The sequence below is a fragment of the Myodes glareolus genome, chromosome 11 (assembly GCF_982192425.1).
Source record: "Myodes glareolus chromosome 11, mMyoGla1.1, whole genome shotgun sequence".
Lineage (NCBI taxonomy): Eukaryota > Metazoa > Chordata > Mammalia > Rodentia > Cricetidae > Myodes > Myodes glareolus.
This window is the reverse complement of record NC_142036.1, coordinates 84,054,325-84,067,107: the sequence shown is the minus strand read 5'-3', so window position 1 is coordinate 84,067,107 and position 12,783 is coordinate 84,054,325. Positions and strand designations below refer to the sequence as shown.

The 12,783-nt window shown below is 38.6% G+C and overlaps 1 protein-coding gene across 9 annotated transcripts in view; it reads left to right on the top strand.

The window, feature by feature from the left end:
• Dgkb (diacylglycerol kinase beta) overlaps positions 1 to 12,783 on the top strand; it is a 638,911-nt gene that overhangs the window by 54,810 nt on the left and 571,318 nt on the right. Inside the window, exon 1 of one of the 9 annotated variants that reach the window (XM_085697734.2) lies at positions 10,230 to 10,354. The exons of the other annotated variants lie outside the window; for them this stretch is intronic. The gene's annotated coding sequence lies outside the window, so the exon portion shown is untranslated. Of the gene's footprint in view, positions 1 to 10,229; positions 10,355 to 12,783 lie in introns of those variants that run through there. 9 annotated transcript variants of the gene reach the window in all.

The window sequence follows — 12,783 nt, the reverse complement described above, 5'->3', positions numbered from 1 at the left end:
TTAATAAACTTTAAAAAAATATATAATATTCACTCTACGAGGCACAAATGATGACCACTTAATATGAAACACTATATTTAGAAAATTAGAAAATATAAAATCCAAGGGGAAAGATAGGCTGTGGTTTGAAGATAAAAATCACACACACGCACACACGCACACACACATGCACACACACACGCACATGCACATACACACAACATACTCATACATTCATATAAACACACATGTGCACACACACATACACACACTGCAGACATTTAGAACACATCCTGTTTTACAATTCTGGAAATTTAAAGATGTAATGTGCAACCATTTGGCATTCTAGATCATTAAAAAAATACATTTAAAATTGTGAAAAATCTTGAAAATTTAGCTCCCAGTAGCTCAGGTCAGCTGTTTACGCGGGATTCTCCATCATGACTTTAACTGCACTTGCTCATATAATTCCTCCTCCCTCAGCAAAGAGACACCAGGAGCTTTGTCCAGTGAAGGTTCTATGATGACAATTAAGGTGGTCATCAATCTGACTACAGGGGGAGGTGGGTTGAGGCACCCTCTCCACTATTGCTTGAGTCTTAACTGGGCTCACCTTTGTGGATTCCTGGGAATTTCCCTAGAACCTGGTTTCTCCCTAGCCTCGTAATGACTCCATCTATCAAGATATCTCTTTCCTTTTTCTCCTTCTCTGTCTCTCCCAGAGTTCAACCATTCTGTCCCCTCATCTCCCCAGCCCTTCCCTTGCCCTCTCCCTCAGACTCCCAATTTACTCAGAAGACCTCATCTATTTCCCCTTCCCAGGGGCATCCATCCATGTCTCTCTTAGTGTCTTCCTTGTTACCTAGCTCTCAGTAGTTGTAGATTGCAGCCTGGATAACCTTGGCTTTGCATCTAATATCCATTTATGAGTAAGTACATACCATGCTTGTCTTTCTTGGTCTGGACTGATAGATAGGGAATCTGAATAGGACGTAATGTGGTTGACACAATCTGAATGTGGATGACAGTTCTGTGGCTTGGGTAGTTTGTGGGAACACTGGCAATGGAACCAGGATTTATCTCTAATGCATAAGCTGATATTTTGGAGCCCATTCTATACTTTTCTCAGCCTTGATACAGAAAGGAGGAGCTTGGTCTTGCCTTAAGTTTATATGCCAGACTTGGTTGACTCCGCAGGGGAATCCTTACCCTTTCTGAGGAATGGAGGGTTGGCTATAGGGAAAGTGAGGGAGGGAGCAGAAGAGGGGAGGGAGAGGAAACTGTGGCTGATATGCAAAATGAAAAAATTTAAATAAATAAAATATCGAACATTTACCTTGTTCTCGCAAAGTAACTGAATCTATGTTTTTATATTAGCTGCTAAATTAAAAAATATTTTATTGTACTATGTACAATGAATTCAAGAGAAATTACAGGAAAAGTCAATTTAAAAGTCAATTAAATGTTTTGTAATATATAGAATATACTTTGTAAGAAAAAGTAATTGAAATGGAATCTAGATATTCAAACAAGTCGAATTGAGGTAAAACTGCCTCATTTATAGAAGATAATAAAACAAATGACTCACACAGTGACATGATATGGTTCCCTTTGTCTTTGTTTTCACGTCTTTACTTTTTTAAAGTCAAAATCTAGCATTTTAATGTAAACATTAAACATTTAATCTATATAGAAAATTTCTATCAGAATGTTGTAGGTACAATTGATTGAGCATAGAGTAATAAATGTGCAGTGCGAGAATATTAGATTGAACATATTTACTGTTTCCTTTTCAATATCCTTAACTTTTAAAATTGAATTACTATTATATACAGAAAGTTGTTATAGCCACTACATAAACATATACCTAAGGTACAGGCTGCACTTAACAATCCTTAGTTCGGAGGGAAAAAGAGATGGTTCAGTGGGGATAAGGGCTTGCCACACAACCATGAGGAACAAAGTTCAAATCCCCAGAACTTGTGCAAAGAGGTTAGCATGTCATTCTGCTCCTATATCTCTGAACACTGGGGGAGGGCAACAGGAGCATCCTAGGGTTTTCTCTCAATTCACCGTAGCTGAAATGGTAACTTACAGGTTAAGTCAGTGACCCTGACTAATAAAGCATAGGGGGAAGGCATAGGTGTAGTCATTGTTTCAACTGAACCACCACATTGTGCACCTTGAATGACTGATGACCATTTGCTGGAATCTTTACAATGTTCACCCATATTCGCACAATGTTGTCTGTATGAAGCTCTTCAAATCTCTTCCTCCCACTGTAAATTAGGGACAGTGTCCTAAAGAAAAGATCCAAGTGAGTTCAGATTACGTAATCTTTTCAAAATAGCACAGGGCTGAAAAACTCATAAACAAATGTAAAAGCATCCATTTAATTTTCCTCTACTTAATATTCTGTCTCTGACACACATTTTCAAAATTTTGTTATCCTATTTTGTATTGTTATAAAAAGAGAATTAAACAGTTTGTGGGAAAAATACATAAATTAACATTTTATAATGATTTCTTGTGCCAAATACTTTTTTTTTTAAAGTAAAATTCACAAAATGACATGCTGGCAAAATGAATAGGTAATCAGAGGCATATAAATTAAATGACATTTATTTGAGTTCAAATTTATTTTAAGAAGTCTTTACAGTAAAAATAGATCAGACATTGTAAAGAATGAAATTTATATCTTATAAAAATTGTTCCTGTTAGCCAGGAGGTGGTGGTGCACACCTTTAATCCCAGCACTCAGGAGTCAGAGGCAGGTGGATCTCTGTGAGTTCGAGGTGAGCCTGGTCTACAAGAGCTAGTTTCAGGACAGGCTCCAAAGCTACAGAGAAACTCTGTCTTGGAAAAAAAATACTCCTATATAGATTTGAAACTGAAGATGTTTGTAAGACTCTATGCTTTGAGATAGCAGAAATAATAAAATGAAAATAAATAGAGATCTATTTTAAATATAATTAAAGTTATTCTTTGCAGTAAAAATGTATACTTAGCAAGAGGATATCAGACATATTGTTGCTAAAACATATCACTTAAATACAGAAATACAAATTTTCACTTCCATTAATTCATTACTAAATGAAACTCTTTCTCATTTTTCTTTTATTGGTGGCAATGAAAAATAACCAAGTCACATCAGGTTGGTACTTTTAAATGCTTTTGATCACATGCCTAAATTTGTGCTTCTAGGCATGAGAAACAATTGTGACTGGTGCTGTGTGTAATACATCAGGTGCCCAATGTGTGTACTTTACGTGGCCCAATAGCCTAAGAGATCCTTGGCTTTGACACAGCTGTTGTGAGGTGCTTGCGTTCTCCAGTTTAGAAAAGTGTGTGGTGGGGGACAGGAGCATGTTTATTACAGCATGGAAAGTTCATAATTAAAGTCCCGAAGGGCACGCTGCCTTAAGAGAATATACTGTTCTTCTTCCATAGCCTGGTTTAAAAAAACATGAAGAAAGGAAATTATGCACTTTACTATCAGTATTGAAGATCAGAGAAAAGCACCGCTTCTCAGCGTCTTTCATTCTTGGCCCCTCAGTTTATACTGTTGCTTTCTGTTCTGTTCTTAGTCCTCATCTTCCTTGGTGTTCAGATCCCTTATCAACGCTCACACTAAGTTCCCTGTACTCCAGCTCCCTGGGTGAAGTGTAAGAGGTCAAGATCTTTCTTCTTTCTCTTAAATTATACAGTCTGCTTCTACGAAATAACTAATATGTGATAAAATAACGGTGAAATCCTGTGACTGCTTTCACACAGAATGAAGAAAGGCTGCTGATACTAGTGGGATGCACCCACCCTTCATTCTGCATCCCTTTTCTCGTCACCTTCTTCCATACACCCCACTACCCTTCTCCGGAATCAATAATCTCTATTCCCAGACTTGGGTTTCCTGTTCCTGACATCTACCAACAGCACGGACATTCCACCGGGATCAGTTCCTAGTTACTGTTGCCTGGAATGACTTCATAGGTATCATCTTCTGGTGAGCAAGTAGTTCAAGGTCAAACTCTTATTGAGTTCTCTTTCATAGCTTTTCCTAATCTCCACAGTCAGAATCACACCTCCGCACTAAGCTTCTGAAGTGCTGTATTTATTCATCAACTGCCTTCTGGAAAGATGAATGAGAATAAATCTGCCTTTGAGGAGGCACTGAGATCATTGCAATCTGGGACCACTGTTAATTATCTTGTTTTCCCCCAGAACTTATGAGAGGTAGCTACTTGTCACAACATGAGCGCTCGAGGGAGTGTTTCTATCCTGTCTACGAGTGCTAGTTTTTAATATATTGTCTCATGTCTCCGTTTATTTATTTTCTCCCTATTTTGCTTAGATTACTCTTCCTGTGTTTCGAACTACTTCTGTACATTCTTTTTCTTCCCCTCAACACCTTCATCTGATGCCCTTCGACACCATAGCAGAATTACAGCCCACAAGGTTAAGCTGCACTCTAATGATAACACATATGCTCCAGGCCAAGAATGGATATTCGTTTTTGAGGTCACCATTCCATTTGACGCATTATGCTCATTTCTGCTCCACGGGGTGAGTCTAATCTCTGTAGAGCACACTAGTTCATCTGTGGATAGAGCATCATCCACAGCTTTCATATATATAGTTGTTGTGTGCATGTTTGTTATATTTTTCTGGGAGAAATTAATATCCTAAACAAACACCAGAACATTATAACCAAACTTGTTCTTTCTGTATTGCCTTTACTGTTTGAATCCTTGTATATACAGGGGTTTTTGAACATGGATATCTGTTGAGGAAATATAGTTTAAGCAAGAAACATAAACAACTGTAATTCTAGCTGTTTACAGTGACAAAGAATTTTACGACAATCCATAAAGCAAACAATTCTTGCAGTGTGGCCCCTGGCTACATCTGTAGAGCAGGATTGATTATTGGAAATCAGTTTTATTTTTAGATGCCAATTTTTCTCCAGAGACCTGATGATTTATTTGCATTATGAGGGAAATATTGTTATATATAGTGGCAGGAGCCTCAATTATAACTAAGAACTGGTATCCTATAAATGCTAGTTGTAAAATGTCAGTTACCTACAGAGCTATGCAGTCAATTCATAGTAAACACATTTTCTAGCCAGGCATTCGTTTTTCTTTTTCTTTTGTCAATATATTTTAAAATAAAATATAATTATGTGACATCCCTCTTCCCTTTCCTCCATCTAGCTTTTCCCATGTACCCTATACCTCACTCCCTGTCAAAATAATAGCCTCTTTTTCTTTGACTATTACTGTTGCATAAGCAATGGCTCTCTCCTCTCCTTCCCACTCGCCATTCCTTCATCTCTCTTTCTTCCCATTTCCCCCTTATTTCTTGAGACTATGTCTCGCTGTGTAACACAGGCTGCCTTAAAGTTACTCATTTTACTCCTGAAAATATTTACAGTAAAATGCTTAAATGAAGATTTTGAGTGGCAAAAACAGGGGTCAGAAGGAATTACCTCCGACTTTCCAGATTTGCATATTCCTCATCTGTGAGTCAAATCAGCTCCAACCCATAATCTTTCAAGAAAAGGAAATTGTGCGGATACCGATCATGTAGATTTTGTTGTTACTCCTTAACAAATACAATATGATTATTTGTATTACATTTAAAGGTTATCAGTCTAGAGGTGAAGTAATTGCTCATGATGATTTGTATAGAACACATGCAAATACTATACCATTTTATTTAAAAATCTTGGGTATCAGTAAGTGGTGTAGCCACAGGGGATTGTAGAACTAATGCTCTGCTGATACTGCAGGATGATGGCATCTTCTTGGAAACGTGAAAAGCAGGCACAGGTTCAGCATTACCTTAGCAGCATATCTGAATATCTGGAGAATTCGTCTAGAGGTGCTCAGTGTCCCAGAGGCTGAAATATCTAAATAGAAAACAAAACTAAGGTGACATGTGGCAATAACTGCGATAACCACTGTGACAGTTTTGTGAGCTCCTTGTAAATTACTACTGGGTTTTCAATGTTTACTAGCGCTTCTCACAATTTGAATAATCAGGAATCAGGCCATGGCTTGCTCTGCTCTCTTCTGATGTTCCCACAGCATGGAACTATCATAGGGCTATGTTGTCACCCCTAGGTGCAACTGGAGAAGTTTTCATTTTAAGCCCCATCAGGTGTCCTGGTAGAACGTATTCTCTTTTGATTTCAGAAGATGTAGAAGAGAGGAGGCGGGGAGATAGAGGAGGAAGGGACGGAGGGAAGAAAGGAGGGAGGGAGACTGATTGCTGATTTGGTTTCTGACCTCTGTTTAAAAGACTCACCTAAAAGAAACATACATAGATCTAATAATCTACATGGGAAGTAGAAAAATACAAGATCTCCTGAGTAAATTGGGAGCATGGGGACCTTGGGAGAGGGTTGAAGGGGAAGGGAGAGGCAGGGAAAGGAGCAGAGAAAATTATAGAGCTCAATAAAAATCATTAAAAAAAAATAAAAGACTTGCACGGTGAGAAGGAACCCTTTCAAGATAATCTGTTTGGATGAAATAAAACAAACTGCAGAGAAAACTTCATGAAACATGAAAATCTTATTATCTGAGATCAAGGATGAAGCTCAGGCGATAGGGAAGTTGCCTAGTATGCACACAGCTCTGCATGGTTCCCAGCACTTCATCAACCTTGTATGGAGGTAGATGCCTTTAATCCCAGCACTCTAGAGATGACCAAAGAGGGATCAGCAGTTCAATGTTATTGGCTACACAGTGTCCTAGTCCTGTGTGTACCTTCTGAGACCTGTCTCAAGAACATCTCAATGTCTTTGTCATATAAGCTGATTAAAGGAGTTAAACCCTATCGTTTGATCATGCTTTATTCTGACTAGGACCTATTTGGGCGGGGGAATTAATGTATTCTCACATAGGGAGAAGTGGAAGCATCTGGCTAGAGGTGCTCATTCTCACACAGAGCAGACATCTTTACTTCTTGACTTTGCTCTGCTTGGTCCCTTCTGAACTTGCACTGGGCAAACCTGCCTTCTCATTTGTAAGATTTTTTTCTTGTGTCTCATTATCTATCTCAAACTCATGTAAAGCATCTGCCGGTGTCTTTTCTCTGTCTTTTGACTCATCTCCATTTATTGTTTGTATTAGAATATGGACCAATGCTCAAGTCACCCAGAACTGCGCTGGAATACTTCCTCCTCATCTTGGAGCTTTGACTGTTTTTTCTTTAATTTGATCCCATACTCTGGGATCTAGAATACTTTTCTCTACCAAGAATTATATTCTGTTATTAAATCCCACCATTCTTGTAACTGGACTTTAGACATCGCCACACCACTCTTTTTAAAGAAATGATATATCAACTCAGAATACTGTGCTGGTTTTCCAGCTTTAGCTCCACATGAACCCTGATTTATATCTTTCTGCAGGAGTCCTCATGTCCTTTCATAGTTTTTCATTCAGATCCCTGATTTGAGGGCTATTTGTCTACTTCCCTCAATGTTTGCTGATCTTACCTGCTGGACCTGGGGTCTGAGGACCTGAAAGAATGGGGCAGGCTAATGCCGTAGAGAAGTTTACCTCAGTTTCAGTGTCCCATTATGCACTGAAGAAACAAAGAAAACAAAGATCCAAGGAAGGTTGTTTGAGTTCGGGAATACATGGTTAGAAAAACATGATCAGAAAATCATGCAGACACCAGTAAGCACATTTTAAATATTAACAGAGTAGTCCTTTCCCAGAACTTTCTCAGAACAGATCAGTTTAAACACAATTGCCTGGCATGTCCTATAGATTTTATCTTAGAAAGCACAAAAGCAAGACAGAAAGCCATATTCAGATTCAGGGTACACTGAGGACAGCATCCGCATATCCCTTCATGAAACTGGATTCTATAGCTCTGTTCTGACATCCAACAAGAATAAACATGCTTTGTAAATTAAAAGTAGTTATTTGTTGCAGGGAGTAGGAAATCACATCCAAGAACAAGCAGGGAAGGGAATGACCCAGAAGTGAAAAGTTGTGCCTTTCTCCACGGAGCCCTCTCACAGCCCCTCAAGGCGCTGTTCACCACGCCTCATTCTTTTGTCCGTGTTCCCTTGTTCACATTGTTGATTTTTAATAATTACAATTTAGAGATAAAACTTAAATTTCCAGAAAGAAAAGATTAGAATAAATTGAGTATATCTGTAAAATGAGAACTTTATTTCAAAATAGTGGCAATCTCGGAGCCACAAATGAGTCACTGATGTAGATAGGAATCAATATAAGAAACTGAATATACACTATAAGTGATGGGAAAGTATGACAATGAGATATGAATTATGCAGTTTTGAAATGTACGAAACTTACATACTGTATTTATATTATATGTAGCAATTAAAGGATAAAGATGTACATAAGCAATAAGCACTAATGTTAACACCTGGGATTTAAGATTGCATATATTTGTGAGTGTGAAAAACCATATGGTTACCTCATAGTAAAGGATCAATTATAACTGCATACTTTTAGTTTTGTATTTCAATGAAAATTGTATTTCAAAGACAATTTAGGATTTCTGTGTTTTCTGTTCCATTCAGACAGCTTCTAAATTTCAATCTCAAGTTTTTCAACTCTTAGATAAAAGCCTCAAGGGACTTATAAGGAATGGACCACAAGTTAAAATTAGCTCAGGGACTGGAGATATGACTCAGTTGGTAATGTATTCAGCAAAAGAATGAACGCAAGAGTTTTGATCTCCCACGCCATGTAAAAGGCAAAGAAAGGAGATGCCTTCCTGCAACTGGATGTTAGGAAGACCATCAGTCAAATGGATTTCTGGAGCTGACTGACTAGCCAGACTAGAAGAACCAGTAAGATCCAGGTTCAGTGAGATTCTCTCTGAAAAGTAAGGTAAAAGGTGATTGAGAAAGACAGGCAACATCAACTCCTGTCCTGCCCTTGAGGGCGCTGTACTGTACCTACTTATTCTTGATCATAGACACAAACAGAAACACACATATACAAACCCAAATAAAATATGTTTCTAAAATCTCTTACAGAAGTATTAAAATGCTATCAGAACTTTCTCTACCTGATTAAGTCTGATTTTGTATGTGATTCAGTGTGGTAGATAATGTGGTCATAGTGTTAGGGAGATGTCAATCATTTTGTAGTCATTTGTAATGTGCAAATGGATAATTGGCAGTGTCACCTTGTTTTAGCTTGCATAGTTCCCTCCATGGAAACTAGGTATAAATTATTTATCCCTTATCCCTCAGGATAGCATGTGTAAAGATATCTGCGCATCTCTTCTCATGAGCAAACAACAAGTTACAACCAAGTCCTATCAAGTTCACATAGATCTTAATATTTAGAATCTAAACTGAGAATAGAAAGGTAAGTATGGAAGAATGGCTGCTTCCTGGAAATAGATTCAGGATATTATTGTAAAGCAGCGTCTGAGACATAGAGAGCTTGGTCACTTATGGCTGAAAGACTGACTGTTGAACCAATTGCTGACTGATTTTACATACGTGTGTGTTCGTCTCCGTGTGTATGTATGATTATTTATATTGGGGTAAGCTGTGTCTGTTGATTATGGAAAGACAGACTTCTAATCGTATTTTTAGTTCCTTTTCCCTTTCTAGTAAACACTATATAATATATGTACATATTTTATACCAATGTTTTAACATAAAGACTATGCACCTTAGTGTACACAGCCTACATATTTTTCCTCTCCTACACCACACTAAAGAAATTATAAATTTGTTGAAAGTAAATAAGTCAGCATGACTAAGGCCTTTCCTGGATTTCTAGGTGTTGGAATATTTTGGCCATCAGCAGGCAGGGCAAGGTGATTGTCAACCAGCACCCGCTTACCAGTGTTCCTTAGCTAGACCTGGCTGATGACAAAGTGGCCGCATCTAACACCTTAGGTTCTTGTTGCAAGGAGAAAATGACTTTCCTGCTATTTGATAGAAAGAAAGTCATGTGCGGACCTCTGTGATATGACTCAGCTTGTCAGTCCCCTGTTCTTCCTGGACATCCTCAGGCTCTCCTCAATGCATTAAAGCTCCTCTTCCCATACCCCAATTCACAGTTTGATTTTTTAAATCTCTCTTACCTGTAAGAATGGATAATTTAAAAAAAAGTCTTTCTATAGGTCATTAACATGAAGCTGACCAACTTTGTTAACCAGTTAGGTCTTTACCCTCTACAGACCAACTCCTTCCTGGAACTTAAGAATGAATGCACCGGTAGTGAAAGCACCATCTGCTTCTGTTCAGCTGCTGAATTACTAGTCTTTTCCTGGGATGACAAAATACGTATGTCTACTCACCACAGGCAGACAACCCTGGACAAGCCAAAGCATGGTTACTACTGAAGCCCAAGCAGGAGAACTAGTGAGTTTGTTTGGGGTAATTTTTACAGGAATATGTGTGAGGGATTACAGGAGCAGAAATGACTCAAAGACAACTTCATCACCAGATCCAATGCCAGCAGGTGTGTTAGCACACAAAATCTGGGACCCTGAAGCACACCGCAGAACCTGCAGACAGTCAGCAGGTCCAAGAGTGTTCTTTTCAATGACTTCGTTGTTCTAAATCTCCCCTAGGAAGATCAACTGATTCTGCTTCGTCCAGAAAATGAGTCTGGTCTCTGTGTCTTCTTTGCAGCCTGGCTTGTCTGAAAGTCTGTATTGCTTACCCTGGGAGGGAGGAGCATAGCAAATCTAAGTCAGCTTCAAGGACTTCTGAAGCTGTTTTGTATTGTTTATCTTTTGACTTAAGAAATTTCCCTGGATGTCAAAATATTTTGATGAGAGGAAAATTATCAGCCACGTTTTCTTTTTTAAGGTGAAGAATTAGACTCAGTTTGTTTCCCAGTTTTATTGTCAAGGTTCAAAGCATCCTAAGCAGGAGCCAGAGGAACCTATGAGTATTTTTCAGTCAGGCCTTACTTATCAGGGCATTGCCTTTGATCCCATTAGTATCATAGAGTTTCTTACAACCTTTTGGTCTGGTACTTATTCTAATGGACATGGGGCTGCTGACAGACACTTAGGCATTAGATACTCACTCTTTTCTTTTTTTCTTTAGCACAATGGATAGTTAAGACAGGGTTTCTTTGTGTAGCTTTGGTTGTCCTGAAACTAACTCTGTAGTCCAGTCTACCCTCCAACTCTGAGACCTGCCTCCCTTTGCCTTCTGAGTGCTGGGGTTAAAATTAAAGGCCTGCCCCACCACTGCCAGGTTGAGAGCCTTATTCTTTATGCTCCTCCCACCAAAGTTGAGAATCAGATGCAAAAGTATTAAACAGTAAAAGAATGGTATCAGACCAAATTCAGTTTCAGAGTTACCTACTAAAATATCCTACGCTTAACCTAATAACTGCAGATTCGATGCTATTCTACTGGCAATCAAGGATCAGTAGAGGACGTCAGATACAGGAATCACGTATACTGATTGACTGTAAGAAGTAACTCAGGGCCAATGAATGGCACAGTGGGAATGATGTTGTCAGTCCTGATGACCTACCTGAGTTTGGTTCAAAACCTACAAGGTGAGAATAGAAGTGACTTCCACAAACTGTTCTCTGATGTCCCTAGCAGTGCTGTCGTACAAGTGCAACACACACACACACACACACACACACACACACGCACTTGAAAAGGTAACTGGATACAGTGTGGACAATGGAGGAAAGAGAGCTATCACTAAAGCTGCTGAGAAATGTGCTAAGGATGTGGTGAAATGTCATGGCAAAGGAGCAGAGACTTTTTTTCTTTTAGAACTTGTAATATGTTATTTTTATCTCAGCTACCATTTAAAAAATTTTTGAACAGCAATGACTATAATCTAAAAGATTCTCAAGCTAGTTTCTAAAAAAAAGTATCATTGACAGCTGAAACATTAGTATAACATTGTTGGGTTATGGAAAACCTAGTATTCAAATAAGCAGTGGAAGGAAAGATTTATCTTCACTGTTTGTAGCACTGGAGAAAAGAGCATTGTATGTGCTGCACAGTTGTTTGTGTATGTGTGTCTCCGTGTGTGTGTTTTTGTGTGTGTATGTGTGTGTGTGTGTGTGTGTATGAAACAGGATGTGCTTGACATATTCAAGTCAGTGGCATTTTAGGAAAAAAATAAAGCTAAAGTCCAAATAAAAATAAAATAAAAATAAAGTCCAAATCCATGAAAGTTGTATTACTCTCACCCGCTTGTTTACGCTGTATTGACTGCACCTCTGTGTTTATACTGTGGATTTACTACCAATGTTGCTCGCGTCTCCGAACATGAATCACACATCCCCACTTTCTTCAGTGCTGACTCTCCTCAGGCAGCGAGTCTTTATGTCGAGTATCAGCCTGAGAGTATGTCACTTTCAAGAAATTAAAGATATGAACGATATTATTTCAGTGCAATAGTCATCAATTTCTAGGAAATGCTTGGTACTTAATTTATTCTTTATTAAGTAATATAACTAAGATGTGTAACCAAATTTGTATAATAAAATAAAAGTGCATGTACGTACATTTGACATAAAATCTGAATTGGATAGGTATGGCATTCTAGGTTCTTCTGGAAACGGGAATGGGGTTAATACTTGGAGACTTCTTTTTAGTGTTTCTGCTTTCATTAGCTGATCATAGAATATTGCATCTATAAAGCCTTCGACTTTTAGTGGCTGTGTTCTAAGAAATGCCTGCTTCTGTTGTCAAGCCTCAGGTCGGACAGAAGGAGAAGCCATTGAACTGCAGTGTCTCTCCCTTGATCGGTGCTCCATCCTGAGGGTGACGGAAAGAGCGTCCGTTCTCTCTTTCAGCGCCCTC